Source organism: Sciurus vulgaris (genome assembly GCF_902686455.1).
Source record: "Sciurus vulgaris genome assembly, chromosome: 9".
Lineage (NCBI taxonomy): Eukaryota > Metazoa > Chordata > Mammalia > Rodentia > Sciuridae > Sciurus > Sciurus vulgaris.
The window spans coordinates 33,529,023-33,547,937 of record NC_136469.1 but is presented as its reverse complement, the minus strand read 5'-3'; positions in this window follow the sequence as shown (position 1 = coordinate 33,547,937).

Sequence of the window (18,915 nt, the reverse complement as noted above, 5' to 3'; positions counted from 1 at the left end):
CAGCAGAGATTAAAGGCTTAATAAATACATATCTAATGATAAAAGGAGATATCCAGTAAGTGTTACATAAGTAATTTTCATTTCGTGTGTGTGTGTGTTGTTGTTGTTGTGGGGATTGAATCCAGGGATTTGTGCACGCAAGGCAAGTTTTCTACACTGAACCATCCCCTAGCCATGGTATTTGGATGTAGGTTAACTGAGAAGCAGACACTAAGGTAGGATTAGGCATAAAAGAGTTTTGAAAAAAGGGAGCAAGATAAAGAGGGGAGTACCTTCAAAGTGTGCTAAGTTCTGACTTACATTAAAGGAAAGAAGGGACAAGTATTGGGTAGAAAAAATTGTGTATGAAAATGCAGCTCCAAAGCGTAATTGACCAGGTCAGTGGAAAGTCCTTGAGGCACTGTGTCCACAGGTAAACTCTGTATCTTACCAGAGCAGGTGTGCTGGAGGACTTCCACCACACCTAGTCATTGGCTAGGAACAACCACAATAGCAGATCCAGAGAGACAGCTACTGGGTTTGCAGGAGGAGACCAGGACAGCACATTTTGGTGGCTGCCACACATAGTAAGATGGAGATTCCTGACCAAGCTGTCATTTGGGATGTGCATTTACACTAAATTTCTAAAACTATGTGAATATAGCAAAATTAATTTAAGATTTACTTGCCATTCTAAGGCAAGATATTGATCATTATTTCTTATTTAAGCATTGGTATCTAGTGGTGATGAATTTTCGTTTCTCATTTTTGTTTGTTCAAAATCAAAATACAATATTAAACTCTTTCTACGAGAGGTGTTTATAATTAATAGCTTTGAAAACTTTTCCAGAACCAGCTTGTGTTGTCTACTTGCTTAAGTTCCATCAGTGGAACAGGGATTTTTATTTTCTCATTAATAATCTATGATGTACAGTTGATAAATTTACATAAAAGACTAGTTAGGATGAAAAAGCCTGCACATTGTCTTTCAAGTCGGTAAGTAACCAGTGTGCCCTGGGCATCTGGGATAAACTTCCGTCCTTGGGCGTAGTTGCTGGTTGCTTTAACCAACTAGACCATATTGCCTGTAGAAAACTAGGTTGATTTAACAAGCAAGTGAAAAATGATTTGACTAAAAGAGCCTTTCCAGAAGACAAAAAGAAAGATCATAAATACACTGCCTTTAAGATCTTGTGAGGATTTGTAGGCTATGGGCTGACGAAGCTTCATGTCAGGATCACTGCTTTATCCCCAAGAGAGTTTCAAATTCAGGCAGTTAGCAGTGAGCTTTAGGAGATTCTTCCTCTCACCCTTTACCATCAAACTATATTCCCAGCCCTTTTTAATTTGAGACAGAGTCTCACTAAGTTGCTTAGGGCTTCCCTAAGTTACTGACGCTGGCCTTGAACTTGCGATCCTCCTGCCTCAGCCTATGGAGTCCCTGTGCCCAGCTAGGAAATTCTCTGTCTTATTCAGTGTGTTAATTACAATGATGTGGGCCTCTGCAATGAAGCTAAACTCAAAGGCTGGGTTCACCAAAAAGATTCCACATCACACTGACATGATTTGAAATTACTGCAGACTCCATTTTTATAGTGTTGTAATTGTACGACTGAGTTTTTAAATAGTCCTCGAAGAAATCAACGTTTTCTAGAAGCTTCTATTTTATTCAAGATACAAGACCATGTGTACAATGACTAACGTCTATGAGATCAGGCAAAAAGTGTTTACTGAATTTTTTATCATTTTCTTCTTATAAAAGGAGGATAATTACAAAAGTGGATATGCAAATAGGATATGAAAGATAAGGTGCATAAAAGCACCATTCTCAGTACCACTTAAGAATTTTTTCAAGTTATTGCAAAGTTCAAAAAACCCTGAAGTATAAACAAATAAAAAGCTGTGAATTTTAGTGTATTTATAACCAAGGTCTATAGTTCTTTAGTGTTCCTATTTGCTACCCTCTTCCACCGAAGATTTGTGATTCCTCTTCCACCGAAGATTTGTGATTCACAAAATCATTGTGATTCCATGATTTTTTTTTCTTTAACTGAACATATGTTTATGAGTGCCAACTATGTGCTAAGTATTATCGAAGGAGCTGGGGATGTTGCCAGGAAAACGCACACATTCCCTCTTGGAGCTTACCTATAGGGATCAAAAATAGCCAGTAGGCAAACATACAGGAAAAGAAATCATGTTGTTAAGGGATGTGGAAAACCTAAAGAACAACAAGGACTAGCTAGTGCAGAGGGAGGGGAGAGACAGCATGTACGCTCTTTCCTAAAGAGTCACTGTGGACAGGAGTGGTCTTTTGAGCAGAGTCCTGAATTAGGCAAAAGAGAAAGATACTCATATGGCAAAAAGAAGACCTCCCAGGAAGAGGAAACATCAAACTCAAAAGCCTAGGTCTAACTAACAAGTCAAGAAACACCGAGGAGGCCAATATGGATAAAGGGAAGTGAATAAGGAGAACAGCGATAGAAGATATTATTTTATAGTATTATTTTATAGAGGAGATGAATATGATTTATGTAATAAAATTGCTAGACATTCCCAGTTGTACAGAACTTGTGGGTCAGGGTGAGAAATCTGACCATAATTTTTTTTATTTCATTTTTTTTATTTTTGGTACCAGGGGTTGAACCCAGGGGCACTTAACTACTGAACCACAGTACTTTTTTTTTTTTTTTTGAGGCAGTGTCTTGCTAAGGTGCTTACGGCCTTGCTAAATTGCTCAGACTGGCTTTGAACTTGCGTTCCTCCTTCCTCATCCTCCTGAGCCCCTGGGATTATAAGCAGGCACCACCAAGCCTGATTCTGACCACGGCATATCAGAAAAAATTGAAACATCACCTACACTACATATAGGAAGGTGAAGATTTGGAAACCCCATGAAGCAAAAGCATGAGACTGAACTCCGGCTCCTGAGATGGGCAATTCTTAGGTCCTACTTGAGGTACTTCCTCAATACAGCTTGGTTGGAGAATTTCTTCTCATTCATTTGATATTGCCCATTCTGGTAACTATTGGAATCATCATGGCATAGTACTGCTGATCTCTCAAAAGTTATAAGAGTAACTGCATTCAAAATAGGACGCTCTTAAGAGTGAAAGAGGCTGCAACTAAAAATTATGTCAGAATAGCACAAAATAAGTCAGGACTGTTTCACGAAAACTGACATTATGGTCATTCTACTTAAGTCTAGGAAATCAATATCTTTCATACTAGCCCTGAGTACTGGATTCTGCTGAAGCTCTGAACTCCGAACTGAGTGTCAAGTCTTGTCTGAGGTACCACTCAGTCATTCCTCCAGGTTTCACTGTTTCACTAATCTAGTTGAGTTCTATGAAGGTCCAGGTACAGATTGACAGTACTATAAGTCTTGTGGACCTTGCCTCCGCCCCAGACTAAAGGAACCTCATATTCATCTCTGGGCTTGAAACTTGACGTCTTCAAATGACTAGGATTTTCTTATCCTTACTAATAAAATATTCTCAAGTGTTCAGGCTTTCAATGAGGGCGTCATGGCAAACCCCCAGGAGGCTCAGGCAGGAGGATTGCAAGTTCCAGGCCAGTCTCAGCAACTTAGCAAGATCCTGAGATGGAGCTCAGTGGGATAGTACCCCTGGGTACAGTGATAGGGCAGGACTGAGGTGGGGTTTGGGGGAGTTCAGTCTTTCAAAATACAAAAGCTAGACAGAAGAAAATGCCTTAGGTCTATTTACTTTTTGCTCCATAACATAGTTTAGTTTTTTTTGTGGGAGGGGCAAATACTTCCTTTCTTCTCATTATTTTAGGGTCATCTGAGATATGGTCAGCAATTGCAAATAGAAAGATCAATACCTCAACATCATTACTGATAAAGCTGATTGGAGAGGATGGTTGCAGATGTGTGGCCAAGTAGGTTTATAAATACTTTTCCTCCTGGGAATTAGACTTATCCACTTAGTAAATGGCATTATGGACAACTTCAGGTCTCTTTTGCAGGGACATCCCCCGCTTACTGCAGGTCAGAGAATGAATGAGTAGAGATCATAAAACTGGTTCCAAATGAGAGAGCCTAGCAAGGGTTCCAATCTTACCCTGCAGATGAATTACTTCTTTCACGTGAGTACTATGGTTTGAATGTACACATACCTCTATAATTCATATGTTGGAACTTAAACCCCAAGGTTAACTAAGTCATGAAGGCTCACCCTCATGGATGGACCAGGTGGGAAAACAACAAGGGGTGCCATCTTTGAAGCTGAGGGAGTCAGCCTCACCAGGCACCAGATATGCTGGGGCCTGCTCCATAACTGTAAGAAAATGCAATTCTGTTGTTGATTAGTTACCCAGTCTGTGGTAATAGGCTGTGGTAGCAGCATGAACAAAATAAGACAGCTATAATGATTCTAGCCAGGAAGAAACCCAAATATCCCTGAGGCCCAAGTTCCTTCATATGAGCAGATGGCAAAGAGACCTCTGGTAGGAGTACTCAGTCTCTGATTTGTTGTCAGGGGTAAAATCAGAACACAAGTTAATATCTCAGTGCATAATTGTGCCTAAAGTGCAGGCTTCATATGTACAAAGACTTTTAAAAAAGACTTATCTAATGTAGCTAGTCCCCAGTAAGGTTTCAATAAATATTAACTATATATGCTTTCCCAGACAGACGAATCATGACTTTTTCATTATATTTCCCTGCACAGAAACTTTGAAATGACTCACTTTAACTCGTAAGTTAAAGTTAGATTTTCTTATCCTAGAATGCTATGCTTTTACATATCTGGTCCTAATAAAGGCTTTCCAAGATGTCTTCTGTCCTTTCCCAATAGGGTCTTTCCATTCCAGCCAAAGGATGATGATGAGAATGACTTGTGACATGTTCATTTTTATTTCCTGGTTGTTTGAATTGTAATACTTTTTTTTTTTTTTTTTTCTGTTCTGGTCCTATCCACTGTCTAATAAATATTCAGGGAAAATCTCACTTTTTTTTTTTTTTTTTAATCTCATAAGTTCCTAATTAAGCAAACCAAAGTTTTCTTTTTTTTTTTTCCAGACTTCTGGAACTTTCACTGACTTGTATAATTCAATAATTACTTTTAGTATATTTCCTTATATTGTTGTAGAATTTTTCATTTGTACATGTCTGTTCTGTAAAAGAAACAAGATTCTTGAGGATAAGGAATGTACCTACATTTTCTCTGCATGCAATTGTGATTACAAATGCATTGAGCAGAAAATAGTTGCTCAGTATGTGTCCCTGGCTGTGTGTTAAATAAACAAAAGCCTGATGTGCTGTATCATTTCCTGCCTGTGTTCTGCAGCATAATGGCCAGCTGCAATTCCTTGGTAGCAATTTGTGTTTCTGAGTCAAGTCATATTGTAATCAAACATCATCCAAACTAAATCAGAATTTAAACTCCAGCCACTCTCTTCCTCTTTTCCAAGCACAAACAATTATTTTTCTAAGGCAATTCTGAGAAATCACCCTTTATCAAAATTAGCATATAATTTCATCTCAATTTAGTTGTGCACATTATGTGATACTTCTCCCTGATTTGGCTTCTAAGACATACTGTGCAGCATAAATTTTTACATTTTTTTTTTGAGGACAACCTAGCAGTGGAATATCACATCTAAAGGTATATAACATCTTGGTTAGTAAGTTCTGTTTCCTCATCTAAGAAAGTGTTCAGAATTATGTACAAAATTTAGCTGAGGATCTTCTTTATCATGGCATTATTTACAAGAATGGAAAGTGGAAAACCAGTTCTATGTCAAGAAAAATCAATTGATAAAACAAAATTCAGATACATGTATTATGTGTATGTGTATTATGCATAACTCTAACTGCTAAAAATGTAAAATAATTTTAACTATATGAGCTATATTATCATTTAAGAATTGTTAATGAACACCATAGATGACAAACCACATTAAAAATGTAAAGCATGTAAACATAAACCACCAAATAAATAAAATAAAAGGAGGTCTAAACATTCAAACAAAAATGAAATTGGTCTTTACCACTGAACGAGTGGAGTGATGTGTATTTTACTTTTTAGTTACTATTATCCTAGAAGGATAATTTTGATTAGCTTGGGTTGTTTTGAAAATAAGTAAAGGTAGAAGCCATTTTAGATTCAAAACATAGGTATTGAAGCCTGTTATTATCATAAGAATTTGAAAAAGATCTATATATTCAATAAGCTTAAGTCTGCTTCTGAATATTCAATTTAGTGCAGTGGTGGGGTGTGAAATGAGGCAGACATATTTAGCAAATGGACTTTAGGTCATAAACTTATCAAGGTTTAAAAAATATTCTCTGCCTGGGTCTACTGGTGAGGAAAAATACAGTACTTCTTTTTCTGGAAACTAATGGACTCTGCACAGTAATGTGCGATAGTAGCCTGCACAAATTTATCGGCCTCCTTGCATACTAATTTGTTATGAGAATTCCCTTCTGTGTTTTAGAGGTCAAAGTATTAATGATAGAAGCAGTTCTTCTTTCTTTGTACAAACAATGATAAACTCTCATGTTTTGCTTATTATAAATAACTTTGAAAATAACAATGAAAAAATAAATATTTTAAGAAAGGAAAATTAAGGCATTAAAAGGAAGAGACTGCATAATATGTTTATATAAGAAGCCTGTGGACTTTATAAAAATGGTTATTATTTTCATACTATCTTTCGTGTTGGCTTCATGAGAATATTTTAAACAGTAATTAATTAAGATTTGTGAGTGAATTTAATACTTGCTTATGACAATCTCATTCTTTAGTGCCTGGGCCATTAATTTATTCATGTTATACAAATTTTTGCATATGTTATTGAGCACCTGCTCTGTATTTCCAACACTTTGCTAAGGTTTGGTGGTGAACAGTTACCCCCTTTAGGAACTCAGTCTAATTAAGGAATGGATGAATCTCATTTTATATTCTATATGTTTTTCACTATTAATTAGGTTTCTTGCTTCATAGCATATTCCTGTAATGTTTTACAAGGGTACATTTTGTTAATAGAAAAACTTTAGACAAATTAAATTTAGCAGAGTTTAAGAAAAGAATAATTCATGAACTGGAGCCCTTAGAGGCAGATAAGGTTGAGAGAGTTCCATTTACACCTTGGGGTTAAGTATTTATATAGAAATACCTTAATTGGCTACCGCCAAGGCATTTGCTCTGTTTGGATATAGTCTGATCAGTGGGCTGCCTGTGATTGGCTGTCACACAGCTGTTACAAAAAGTACATTCCTTAATTAGTTTTGATTTGTTTAATTACTAAGTTAGATTGCAGTTCTTTACCTAGGAACTGAAATTAGAGACAACCTCAGACCAATGGCCTTCTGTTTATTTGGAAAGAAATCAAATATAGGATTCCCCTAGTTTGCATTCACCAGAGAAGGGTCTCTAGGGTCAGGCCTTTATAAATCTGAACCCCCTGAACATACACAGAGAGATTCTTAGAACTCAGTGTTCTGGGAATCCCTAGATTTAGATAGCTAAACTGCTATGTCTTCTTGTGCTTCCCTACATTCTGCCCAATATCCAAGCTCCTTAAAACATATTCCAGTCCTGCTTCATGTGCTAATTCCTTTGACCTCACATCCCACTCCTTTGTCCCCTCTCAGTTCTGCCTCCAGGTGTTCTCCACAGTTCCTACTAACTAACTTCCAAGTGAATGCATACAGCAGGCCTTTCCTATAGTCACTGGCATCAACTCAACGCCTGCATGTATCTACATCCCCCAAACTCACTGTGGACACCAGGCTTCTGTCCCCACTGCTCCACTGCAAATGACCTGAACAGTCACCAAATCTAATGAGCACTTTTGATGCATTCTCCTTCGCAATCCCTTAACAGCATTGTACTTTGCAGAACACTCTCTTCTCTTGGCTCCAAAGGGCAATGACCATCTTCCCCTTCCTCCTTGCTATCTCTCTTCCTCTCTTCATTTTCATCTTTGAAATATTGCTGCATTTCTTTTTTGAATGAAGATCCTCTTCTCTTACACTGTCTTTTTCTGGATGATTTCATTTATTGCCTGGTATCCATTTATACCTACATAAGATAACAAATCTCTTTTATGGCCCAGATCTCTCTCTCTTAAATTTCTCCCATTGAAAATCCCCAATGAATAGAGTACATAGTCCATTCTTCCTGTATTAAGTGGAATTCAGGATCTTTTCCCCAAATCTGTTTTCCCTTCATAAATCCCCATTTCAGTAAATGGCACGACAAACCAACCTATTCCAGAGGGCATGGAATTGTACTTGACTTCTTGTGCACCCACAAGCTCACAAATCCTATCAACATTTTGCTGTCTCAAGAATATGTCCATTTCTGTCTGTCATCCTGACTAGACCTTGGTGCAGACCATTTGAATTATTGAAACTACCCTGAGTCCTAATTTCTAAACTAACTTCCTTCCATTTCATCTTTATAAATTATAAATCGGATCATTTTATTTCCATTTTAAATTCCTCAATGGTGTTCTTTAATCATAATAAAGTTTAAACAATATCTCATGGATTAAAATAATTTAGAGTGACCCATTATCCCTCTTACTTCCTAGTTCTCAAAAATTTGCACAAGTTCCTCTCATTGACTGAGGGTAGGGCTTATACCTAACTTCTAAACCATAGAACATGGCAACTATAATTGGTTTCTGTCTTGCTAGCAGACTCCCTACAGAGAGTCTCCTTATTTATTTGATGAATCAGTGTCAATGTGGGGGAATCACATGTATCAAAGAATTGTAGGTAACTTCTAAAAATTGCATCACTTTTTACAGTTGAAGGTGGCATCAGACCGATAGCTGCAAGTAATTCTGTCAATAACCTGAGTCAACTTGAAAGTGAATTATTTCCCTGTTGAGCTTCCATATGAGAACAACTCTCAGTCTTGTGATATCCTGGGGGCAAAGAACCTAGGAAAACCTGCTGGGTTCTGATTCTGACTTACAGAAATTGTGAGACAATGAATATGTGTTGCCTCATGTTACTAGGTTCATAGGTATTTGTTATAGCAGAAATACATAAACTAACACTAAGCTCCTGGTTTTTAAAAGTAGATGGACTTTATTCTTCTGTCATTGCTGACATTGAATTTTTATTTCCTGAGGCATTGTTCAAAGTGTCATATAATTACTTCATCGTCCTGAACCAGTCCTCTACTCCAGCTCTGTCCCTCCTTCATCCCCCACTTCTCTCTTCACATTATCTCTATTCCTTAGGTCTCAGTTTCAACGTTAATTCCTCAGTGAGGACTTCCTGGATCCTAGAGCAGTCTGAGCCTCTGATGTGTACTCTGTGGTACCCTGAACTTCCTGTGATAAAACACAGTCATTTTAAGAGAATTAATTTTGAAATGTTTACTTTCTATGTTTTTATTTAAGTTCATGAGAACTGAAATGGGGCCTGCTTTGTTCACTTTTGGGTATCCAGTATAGTAGTTGGCAAAGATTTTGAAACTTAGAAAAAAAATTTTTAAACAAAATGAACAAAAATCAAGCAAAAAATAACTTACCAAAATCATTAGAGTCAAACAGGTGATGCTGATTTTCTTTTGCTTACACCACTTATTTTATCAGATAATAGCGGGAACTTACTGAACAAATACATATATAGTCATCAGCAAAAATTATTGGTAACTTTTACAACACATATTTAGTAGACATAGAACCAGAAATTTAGGATAGAGCTGATAAGTGAACAGTGGGAATGAACCACCAACTAAAACAAGTCAAGATAAAGGGCATGTTCACACACACACACACACACACACACACACACACACACACTGGAGTATCATTTATCTACAAAGAAGAGTGAGATTCTGTCATTTGCAGCAAATGGATGGAACTGGAGGACATCAAGTTTTGAAATAAGACAAACACAGAAAGAAAAGTGCCATGTGTTTTTACTTACAGGTTTCAAGTTGACTTGAAAGTAGAATAAGGATTGTTAGAGATTGGGAAAGGTGGAGGGTAAAATAAGGGAGGTTGGATTTAATCAGTACATGCTGTACGCATGTATATGAGTATCACAAAGAACCCCATTAATATGCACAATTAATGCTTGTTAATTTTTTTAACTAAAATGTTCATTGTTATATATTAAAAAAAAAAAAAAAAAACACTAACAACAATAGGATAACAACAAAATACAACTGGGTCAGGCCCTAGGCTGGGTGCTTGGGGTACAGATAGATGAGACGTCTGCAATGCCCTCAAGGGTCCATTCAGGAGGTGAGAGAGGAAGTCATGAAACTCAACAAATAATTGGATTATTATTTTACTCTTAGGAGTTAAATGGGGTTATTAGAGATAGGAGTTGAATGGGGTTATTAGAGATCCAACACATGGAAATAATAATTTACAACTGCTGCTGTAAGTATGTGAGGAGAAAAGTACAGGAGCCCACAAGGGGAATCACAAAGATTCTTCTATGGAGAAAGCTGAATCTCAGAGAGTGAAGACATTCACTATGTAGGATGGATGTTCTGGAAACAATAGAGTAGATGGACTAAAAATTTTAAACATTTGTATGAGAATAAAACAAAACAAAAAAATCGAAGCATTTTAAAACTGTAATAAAATTCTTATTGATATTTTTGTAGTAAAATATGTTATTATTTTTAAAAAAACTAATGTTCTGTCAATTGATTTTCATAGTAACCTCCTTCAGGAGGTAAAGAAATGGTATTCATCTCGTCTTATACCTGTGTGAGTAGAAACCTGGAGAGGTTCAATACCTGGTTTGAGGTCAGATGGTGGTAGGTGACCTTTGAAAGGATCTGTGAACTCCAAACCAAAATTCTTTCTAATGGATCATATGCAAACAATGAATAAGAAAAAAAATCCTTTAGCATGTTGTATGGATGATAGTTTTAAAGAAAAAAATTTGTTTATTGGCCACTTTCTACCTAAGCGAGTAAAATAAATGCTTGAGTATTTACATTTAATCTGTGGATCTTAGTCAAATAGGTATTCAGTAACCTGTAATTTCAGGAAATGCTACTTTTAACCTTTTCAGGTATTTCAACTGTACATGAATTAAGAAGCTTAGTCATTTTTTAAATTTTTTGATGTAATTTTAAAATTTTTTCATATTTTATGTCTTTTGAGGAAACAAAGAACCAAAGAACACATTCATGAATATTTATAATAATCTGGCTACTTGTCAAGACGTGGTCACCTTTGTCACATGCCAGATGCTCTCTAACTCTCATCCTCTTTTTTTTTTGATTCTAACAAGTAAAATGGGGTTATTGGCAATATTGCTAATACATTGATAACAAAGTGAATAACAAGATCTGCCATAATGTCCAGTGTATGTCCAACCATGTGTTAGGGTTCATCCTCACTATTTCATTTTATCCTGGTGACATTTTTTTTATTGTTACAATTTGGGTATGAAATGTCACCCAAGGCCATGGGTTAATAATGGCTGAGTTGCCAGTCTATGGTACCCATGGGAGGTGGCAGAATGTTTGTTAAGTGGGGCCTATTAGGTGGAAGTTAGGTCTTTGGGAGTGAGCCTTTGAAAGGGTTATTAGGACCCTGGTACCTTTCTCTCTCTCTTTTTGCTTCTCTGACCCCAAAAAGGTGAATAACTTCCTCCACTGCGTGCTTCTCTCATGATGTGCTGCCCTGACACAGACTTAAAGTAACAGAGCCAAGTGACATGGACTGAAACCTCTGAAATAGTGAGCCCAAATAAGCCTTTCCTCCTTGTAAGCTGACTTTCTCAGATGTTTTGTCACAGTGATAGACAGATGACTAACACACTACTGTTGGAATTAGTTAGGCAATTTTAATAGCAAAAACTGTCATCGTGTTTCAGTTAAAGAAAAAAAGGACTGCGGTAGAATTAGAATGCTGTCTTCAACCATTCTAGAAATAACCTGAGTCTCTCTCAGGCCCTGCAGAGCCTGACCCCTTATAGCGTGTGTTTCTCTTTGCAAGGCTTTTAAATTATTTTCTTTCTGAATGGCTGGTCCTGTGTGTATGTTCTGGAGGGAACTCCTACAATGAAATCCAAATGCAGGATTGCAGTTCATAGGTCCTGTCTGGTGAGGATTCTTCCCACTCACTGGAAGCCCACTGCCTCACTATCCCCCTATTTTGCCACCATTCTTAGGCTTCCAACATTCCACCCTATTTCCCAAGTTAGCCTCTTCTTGCCCAGCTCCTAGCGGATCTCAGCTTAAAAGCTTCTTCTTCAAGAGGATTTCTGTAACCTCATTACTTACATTAAATCTACTCTTGGTGACCTTCAGTACTGAATTCCTAGGGCCTAACACAGTTCACAGAACATATAAGAGGTGTAGTAGCTTCTCTTGTGCCTGGCCAATTCATACGCGGGGTAAGGTCGCAGAGTCAAGACCCAGACTCTGGGAGTTGGGTGGAAGCAGGCTTGCAGCAAGCAAGTGTTCCCACTCGTTTATTGTGGGAACAGTTATACATTTTATAGGTTTGTTGCCCAATCACAATGTGCCACAGGGGATCAGACCACCAGGTTCCTACACGGGTTCCCTTGGTAACACTGAGTCAACTTGGGGCAGTTCTTTACTTTCCTAGGTAGGAGAAGCGGGATCCCTCCTCCCTGCAAGTTTTCCTTACACACTTGAGACATTCACTGCTGCCATCCAAGAACTGGAATTTCTCCCAACAAAGAGACACTCTTATTTTTTTTTTTTAATTAAAAAATTGAAACAATTAATTGACCACCATCACCTTCCTTCATCTGAGAGCTTTCCAGAATACTCCACTGGATTACTAGTAAAACCTTGATTGGGTCCTTCCTAGAATACCATGTCAACTGACCTCTGCTAAAAGTGACTTTCTACATGTAAAGAATGTCTAAGTGCTGCCTTCCTGAGTGTTGGACTGTGAGTGGGACAGTTCCACTTAGAATATATGGACATGTTACTGAAATGTAAGATTCAGTTTTAAAGCAAGCTCTCTTCAGAGAGCTTAATGATCTTTTCCAAGGTCAGTATTTGAATTTGGATTTGTCTGACATTGAAGTTCAGACTGTGTCCATTCCAAACAAGCCCTGACTGATGTAATGAAATTGACTTTCTTATCTGCCAACTCCAATCTCAATTGACATTGTATTTTGCACCTCTGGAAGAACAAAAAAAGGGAGGAGAATGGTTGCTAGGCAACCAAGGCACCAGGATGTCCTGGTTGCGACATAATCAGTTGGAATCTTGGCAAATTTCCCAGATTTGGAGTACCAGCAAAAAATTATTTATCTGGCCTGTAATATCATATCAGGGGCTGCCACAAATCTAATCTCTCACACTAAAATCACAAACATTATTTCCAATTTCACATCATCTAACATGTCATTATGCTCTTTAAGATAATTTAGCTAATGATTTAATCTATTGACAAATTTATCCAAAATTATAGTATCAGCCCTGGAAGAGTTTCTGCATGAGCCATCAGTTTTTAAAAGGGAGATTTTTTTCTGATTTTAAGACAGGTATACCTCACCTGGATGAACTCATATATCTAAATGATTAAATTGTCTGAATATAATAAATAATCCAAATTTGCTTTAACGGTGAACCTCAGGTGATAGCCCTTAACTAGTCTCTCATTCCCAAGGAACATATTAGGGCAGCCATGGAGAAGAAGCAGAAAAGCATTAAAAAACCTATGGGCACTCACAAAAAGTACAAAAGATTTGAAATTGAAGTAGTTGGAAGAGTTGAAAAATGGCAAGGATTTGAAGAGAATGTGCAGTATCCCTCATCTCCCATTGCACACCACCATGAAGGAAAAAAACAACTTGTTTACTTCAAGACTAGTGAGGGGCTTCAACTTACCACCATAAGAACTGGCTATGTGTCCCCTGCTTTCAGAAGATGAAGTGAACCATGGGCTTATACCTGAGAAATATGAGCTATGAGAAGCTGCCTCAAGTGACTTTTTATAACAGAGCTGGGGTTATGCTTTGAAAAGAGACTGCTCTGCCACTAACTATAGTTTTCAGGTATGTTTCTTATGGATCTACAAAATACAGGATGGGAGATCTCATTTTAAGCTTTGTATTGAAGGAACAGAAAGATACCAGTGATGGTTAAAATTGGTAACATAGGACTAAGCAAGCAGTTCTAACATGGCCAGCTGGAATTGAAGTTCAGTCATAAGAGAGATATCCAAAGAAACTCAGTAGGCTTCTGTGAGAAAAAATGCTGGTATCAGAATGAGTCACAAGAGAAGACAACCTAACCCCTTTACCCCTACAGGAAGCTGGACTATGCCCAAGTTGTGGAGAAGGAGACTTTAACTGTCAATGACATTCAGAGATAAGATTGTCACACTGGACAACATGTTATTTTAAGTAGCAAATGGAGTCTGTTTTGGAGAACAAAATGGCTGAAGATCTCTGTACTGGGAAACATGTTCAGAAAAGGTATAAAGCTCCCTGGGGGGATATTCTGAACAATGATTATAAATAAGAAACCATTTTTCTTTGTTCCTCAGGATTTCTGGTTCTTAAAGACTTTGGATGTTTTCCTAGTGGGAATGCTCCACTTGGGATTACTAACATTTGCAACATAATTTCCAACACTTGGTAATTGCATTTCCTATGCCATAGAAATAAGAAGTGCATGGTAAGAAGCGGGATGAAGAGTTAAGTCAGAATGAATAATGGTGATAAAAATAACACCATTTAGGCTCTGCAATATTCATCCACTTTCATCAAATACAGTAAACTCTCATTAATTTGAGTTAACCAAGTGGAACTAACATGGTGTCCCCTGTGTGCCAGGCACTCTGGCAAACACTGACACTGCATGTGACTTCCCCAGCCCAGAGCACTTCCATAGGGTGCTGGGAATAGGTTCCAAGTGGACCAAGATATTGACAGCCAGAGGGACCTGAGGTTCAGGCAGCCTTGCCTGGTCACCCCAGTGAGCCGCTCAGCTAAGACTGTCTTCTACACTTGTTCTGATTTGTAAGAGGTTGACAAAGAGTCCTCCAGGCAAGTCTGTGAACTTGATATTAAGTCTCATCTGATAAAACAGGAAATGGAAGTTTATAGAGATGCTAATGAAATTTGTAGTGAAGAACTAACTTTCAATCTAACAAATTATTTATTACATAACACTTTCTTCCAAATTAACAGCAAGTTGGGAGACTCCAAGTTTTTCTTTGAAGTGTAACTTATGAGGTTTGGTTTTGTGGACAAAATTTAAAGAGTACAATTTCATTCCTTGAATAAAGTTTCTGAACAGTTTAATGTCATCTATTTACACAGATAGTAATACATATACTAATTGTATATAAGAGCTAAAACTATATGCAGGGCTATTCTGAGTATATATATACATTTATTTACTCATCATACAAAAATTAGTAGGAGACACCACTTTAATCCCCATTTACAGAGGGGGAAACTGAGTGTACATAAGTTAAATAACATATCATGGCAAGTAAGCTCAGAGTTAGGATTTAAGCTCAGCTAGTCTGATCTCAAAGCCAGTGCACTTAATGATTGGACATTGTCTTTTTTATTGATAATCTTGAATGAATACATAAATGAGGGAAACCATGAAGAAAGGCATAAAAATTAATAGTCATGGCATACGAATCATTTTAAGAATATTTGATGCAAATTAAAAAGCATTTGAACTAATTAAAAAAACTCTGAAAACAGATTGAGTAGAGCAGTCCTCAAGTAGTGAGACAATAGTAACACTTTAATGAAACTTATCCATGATGTGTTCAAATGTCCACCTATTTCTACATCATCTTGAGACAATTCATCATTTGCAAGTTTCAGTTCATTTATGTAAAACCGGTACTCATAATGTCCCTGTGAGTGTTCAATGAGTTTATGCACATAAAGTGCTTACCATAGCATTTGCTGTATAGTAAGCCCTCAAAGGTAGCTATTATCATTATGTGCAAAATTTTTAAAATGCTATCAATAATAATAGCAATAGTTTGCATTTTGAAATATCATCAAGCTAAATTGGTAGAAGAGTATAATTAACATTTTAAAACAAAAATCCACATCAGAATTACTTTTGTCCTTTCACAATTGACAATAAGAAAAAAAAAAGAAATATCAAGAGTCAATTACCTAAGCTGTGACATTGAACAGCTGATAATTTCTGTAGTTAAAAGAAAAAATGTTCATTGCTACTAAAAAATGCTTTCAAAGTAAAATGCAAATGAGACTACAAAGGTTAAATTGCAAACTGTAAATGAATAAGAAAATATAAAAACTGTCTTTATAAGAAAGTATGTGTCATAATTAGAATTCCTAAGACTATTCTATAATTATGTATTTTTCAGAGAATCACTGTTTTCAACATGAATAACAATGTTCAATTATGAATTTTCATTTCACTCTTGCTCACTTTACTCTTAAAATAGGATTTATTTGAAAATGACATACATATGAGAGAAAACTTCGTATTTATTGCATTTTTAAAATATCAGTACTTGTTATAGGGAGATCATATGTTCTTAGTCTGGATCTAATATTAAAATGGTGACCTCTTTTCAGACATGAAGACATATGGTTTTTAGTTGTAAGTAAGACGGTGTTGTGCGATTTTTAGTAATTAACTTTTAGTAAGTGGTTTATCCTTCCCCTAACCCTTTTGAATGATGCGTATTAGAATTTGATTCTTTTCCACCTTACATGGATATTTCCTCTGAACAATGAAATAATTTGCCTGACGTTAAGTTGGTGCTATTTGTTCAATCCACATGGGGAAAACTATGCAATCCACTCCAATCTAAATTTACTGTGCCCTTATAATGTACCTATCCACAAGATTCAATCACTCTGATACTAGTATCTATCTGTAAATTCTACCAGTTCCCTTATCCAACTCTTTTCACTGTAATTATAACATAGGAATTATGACAGCAAGAGAAACAGGTGTCATGGCTGGGAATCTGGAGAAAGTGTAGTGTGCCCATTACCATGTGCGCATCCTCAGGAGATGAGTCTGTTGGGACGATGGAGTGAGCAGCTGTAGATGAGTGTCAGGATTTATGAGATCTGGGCAGCAGCATGCTGCTAAATCCTTACACTGGGCTTTTGGTGGGAGGACTGGTTGGAGTCTTTGCCAATCCCCTTTTTGTCAGTTCTTCCACCCTTGATTGATTTCAAGCTACCAATGTGATGATACTGAACAGGAAGTTGAGAATATATGAACGACTTGAGTGAGTGCAATCCAGGTCCAGCTCAATACTACAACTGGGGCATGCGACTCAGAAGGAAAAACTAACTGCTCTTGTCATACTCTTAAAGGAACCACTAGTTAGACTTGCCTTGTAAGATAGAAATTATAAGAACCAAAACCATCCATTCTACCACACCACCCTGAAACTAAAGTCTCTGAAAACCATAATTTGAAGCTTCATCGCTCCCAAGTTTTACCCTTTAATTTAGAAAAATCTCAGTTACATGAAGTCTCCTCTGGCTCTTGCAGGAACCGGCAACAATATACTTTGTTTATGTCGCCTTTTCTGTACTCAGCAACTTCTTTTCCACTCTTTGTGTTCTAAGGGCATAACTGTTATTATATTTACTTCTTTTTCTGTAGGAATGTAATTATTTTGCTGAATATAACCATGTTTTCCTGACTTTTTGAGTATAGGTTTGGGTCAAGAAATATAAAACTGACTGAAGTTAGTATTTCTTAATACAAGATTGTTATGTAAAGTATGTTACTTGCACAATCGATGAGTTTGGTCACTGTGATGTTGTGATGTATAGTTTAACAAAACATCCTGGTCACACCTGTGAGTCTTGGCAGTGAAAGGGAGATATGAATCTCTGACTGGTCATCCCAATCTAGGAGGAAAGATCAAAAGATGAATGCCATGGAAGGTCCAAAACCACCGTATTCCATTTATAATGTAGGATGGTTGTCATACATGAATACAATAGTGTCATGCAATAGTATGTTTAGAGACCTTTAAATTCATAAAAATGGTATGCTTTCCACCTTGGAAAGATAATTGAGTGACACTGTTGGTCTCCTGGTTCTCAGTCCAGTGCTGTTGTGCTCTAGAGCACAGTCTCCCACATGGGACACAAACCCAGATGCTCTCTGTGAAGTTTGTGATAACTAAGACATAACTAGGCCTACTTGAGGAGTTGCCTCTCAAAAATACATTAAATTGAATTGATAGGCTATTTATTTCTTGCTCTAAACAAGGAGTGATACAGGCAAAGATACCTCAGAACATGAGACATGGTGACCCTGTCTCTTATCACCCTGAAATGGTCCATTCAGACAAGGTGGTGACAGCTGCAGAGACACAGGAGGAGGGGAAGGTGGTCTGAATTTCTTCTGAGAAGAGCATTCCATGCGAGGGAGAACCAGGTAAAGATCAGACATGGCTTTGCCAGGAATGAAAAAAAAAAAATGCCTTTATCTTCTGATCTATAAAATTGTAATATACATAAAAGTAACATAAATAACCAATATAGGTTAACACATACAAACAATCCTTACTTGAATCATTTCCTTCATTCTTCACGGAGACATAAAACCTCATATTCATTAAGAACAAAACACTTAACTTGAAGACACTGCAAGAGTAAGAAATGACCTTGTTAACCGACACCCAAAGGAGACATTGAACTTTTTCAATATTTTTCCAAAGAGTAGTTCCCAGTAGCTCCCAGAGAGTCCTAAACTGTAGGGGCCCAGCTTGTCATTAATCCGTGAATCACTTATATTACTTGTTTGTTACTTCTTTATCTTAAATAGATATGTTAAATATGATGTCAGTTATGAGCATGATTAAAAAAGTAACTTTCATAGAATAAGAAAGCTTTGTTGTAGAATAACCTTCCTGACAAGCAGATGCCAAGAGGATAAAACAACTCACCTTCTGCATCCTAGCAATTAAGTGACAATACTTGCTGTGACACAGGCTCACAAAGAGGTA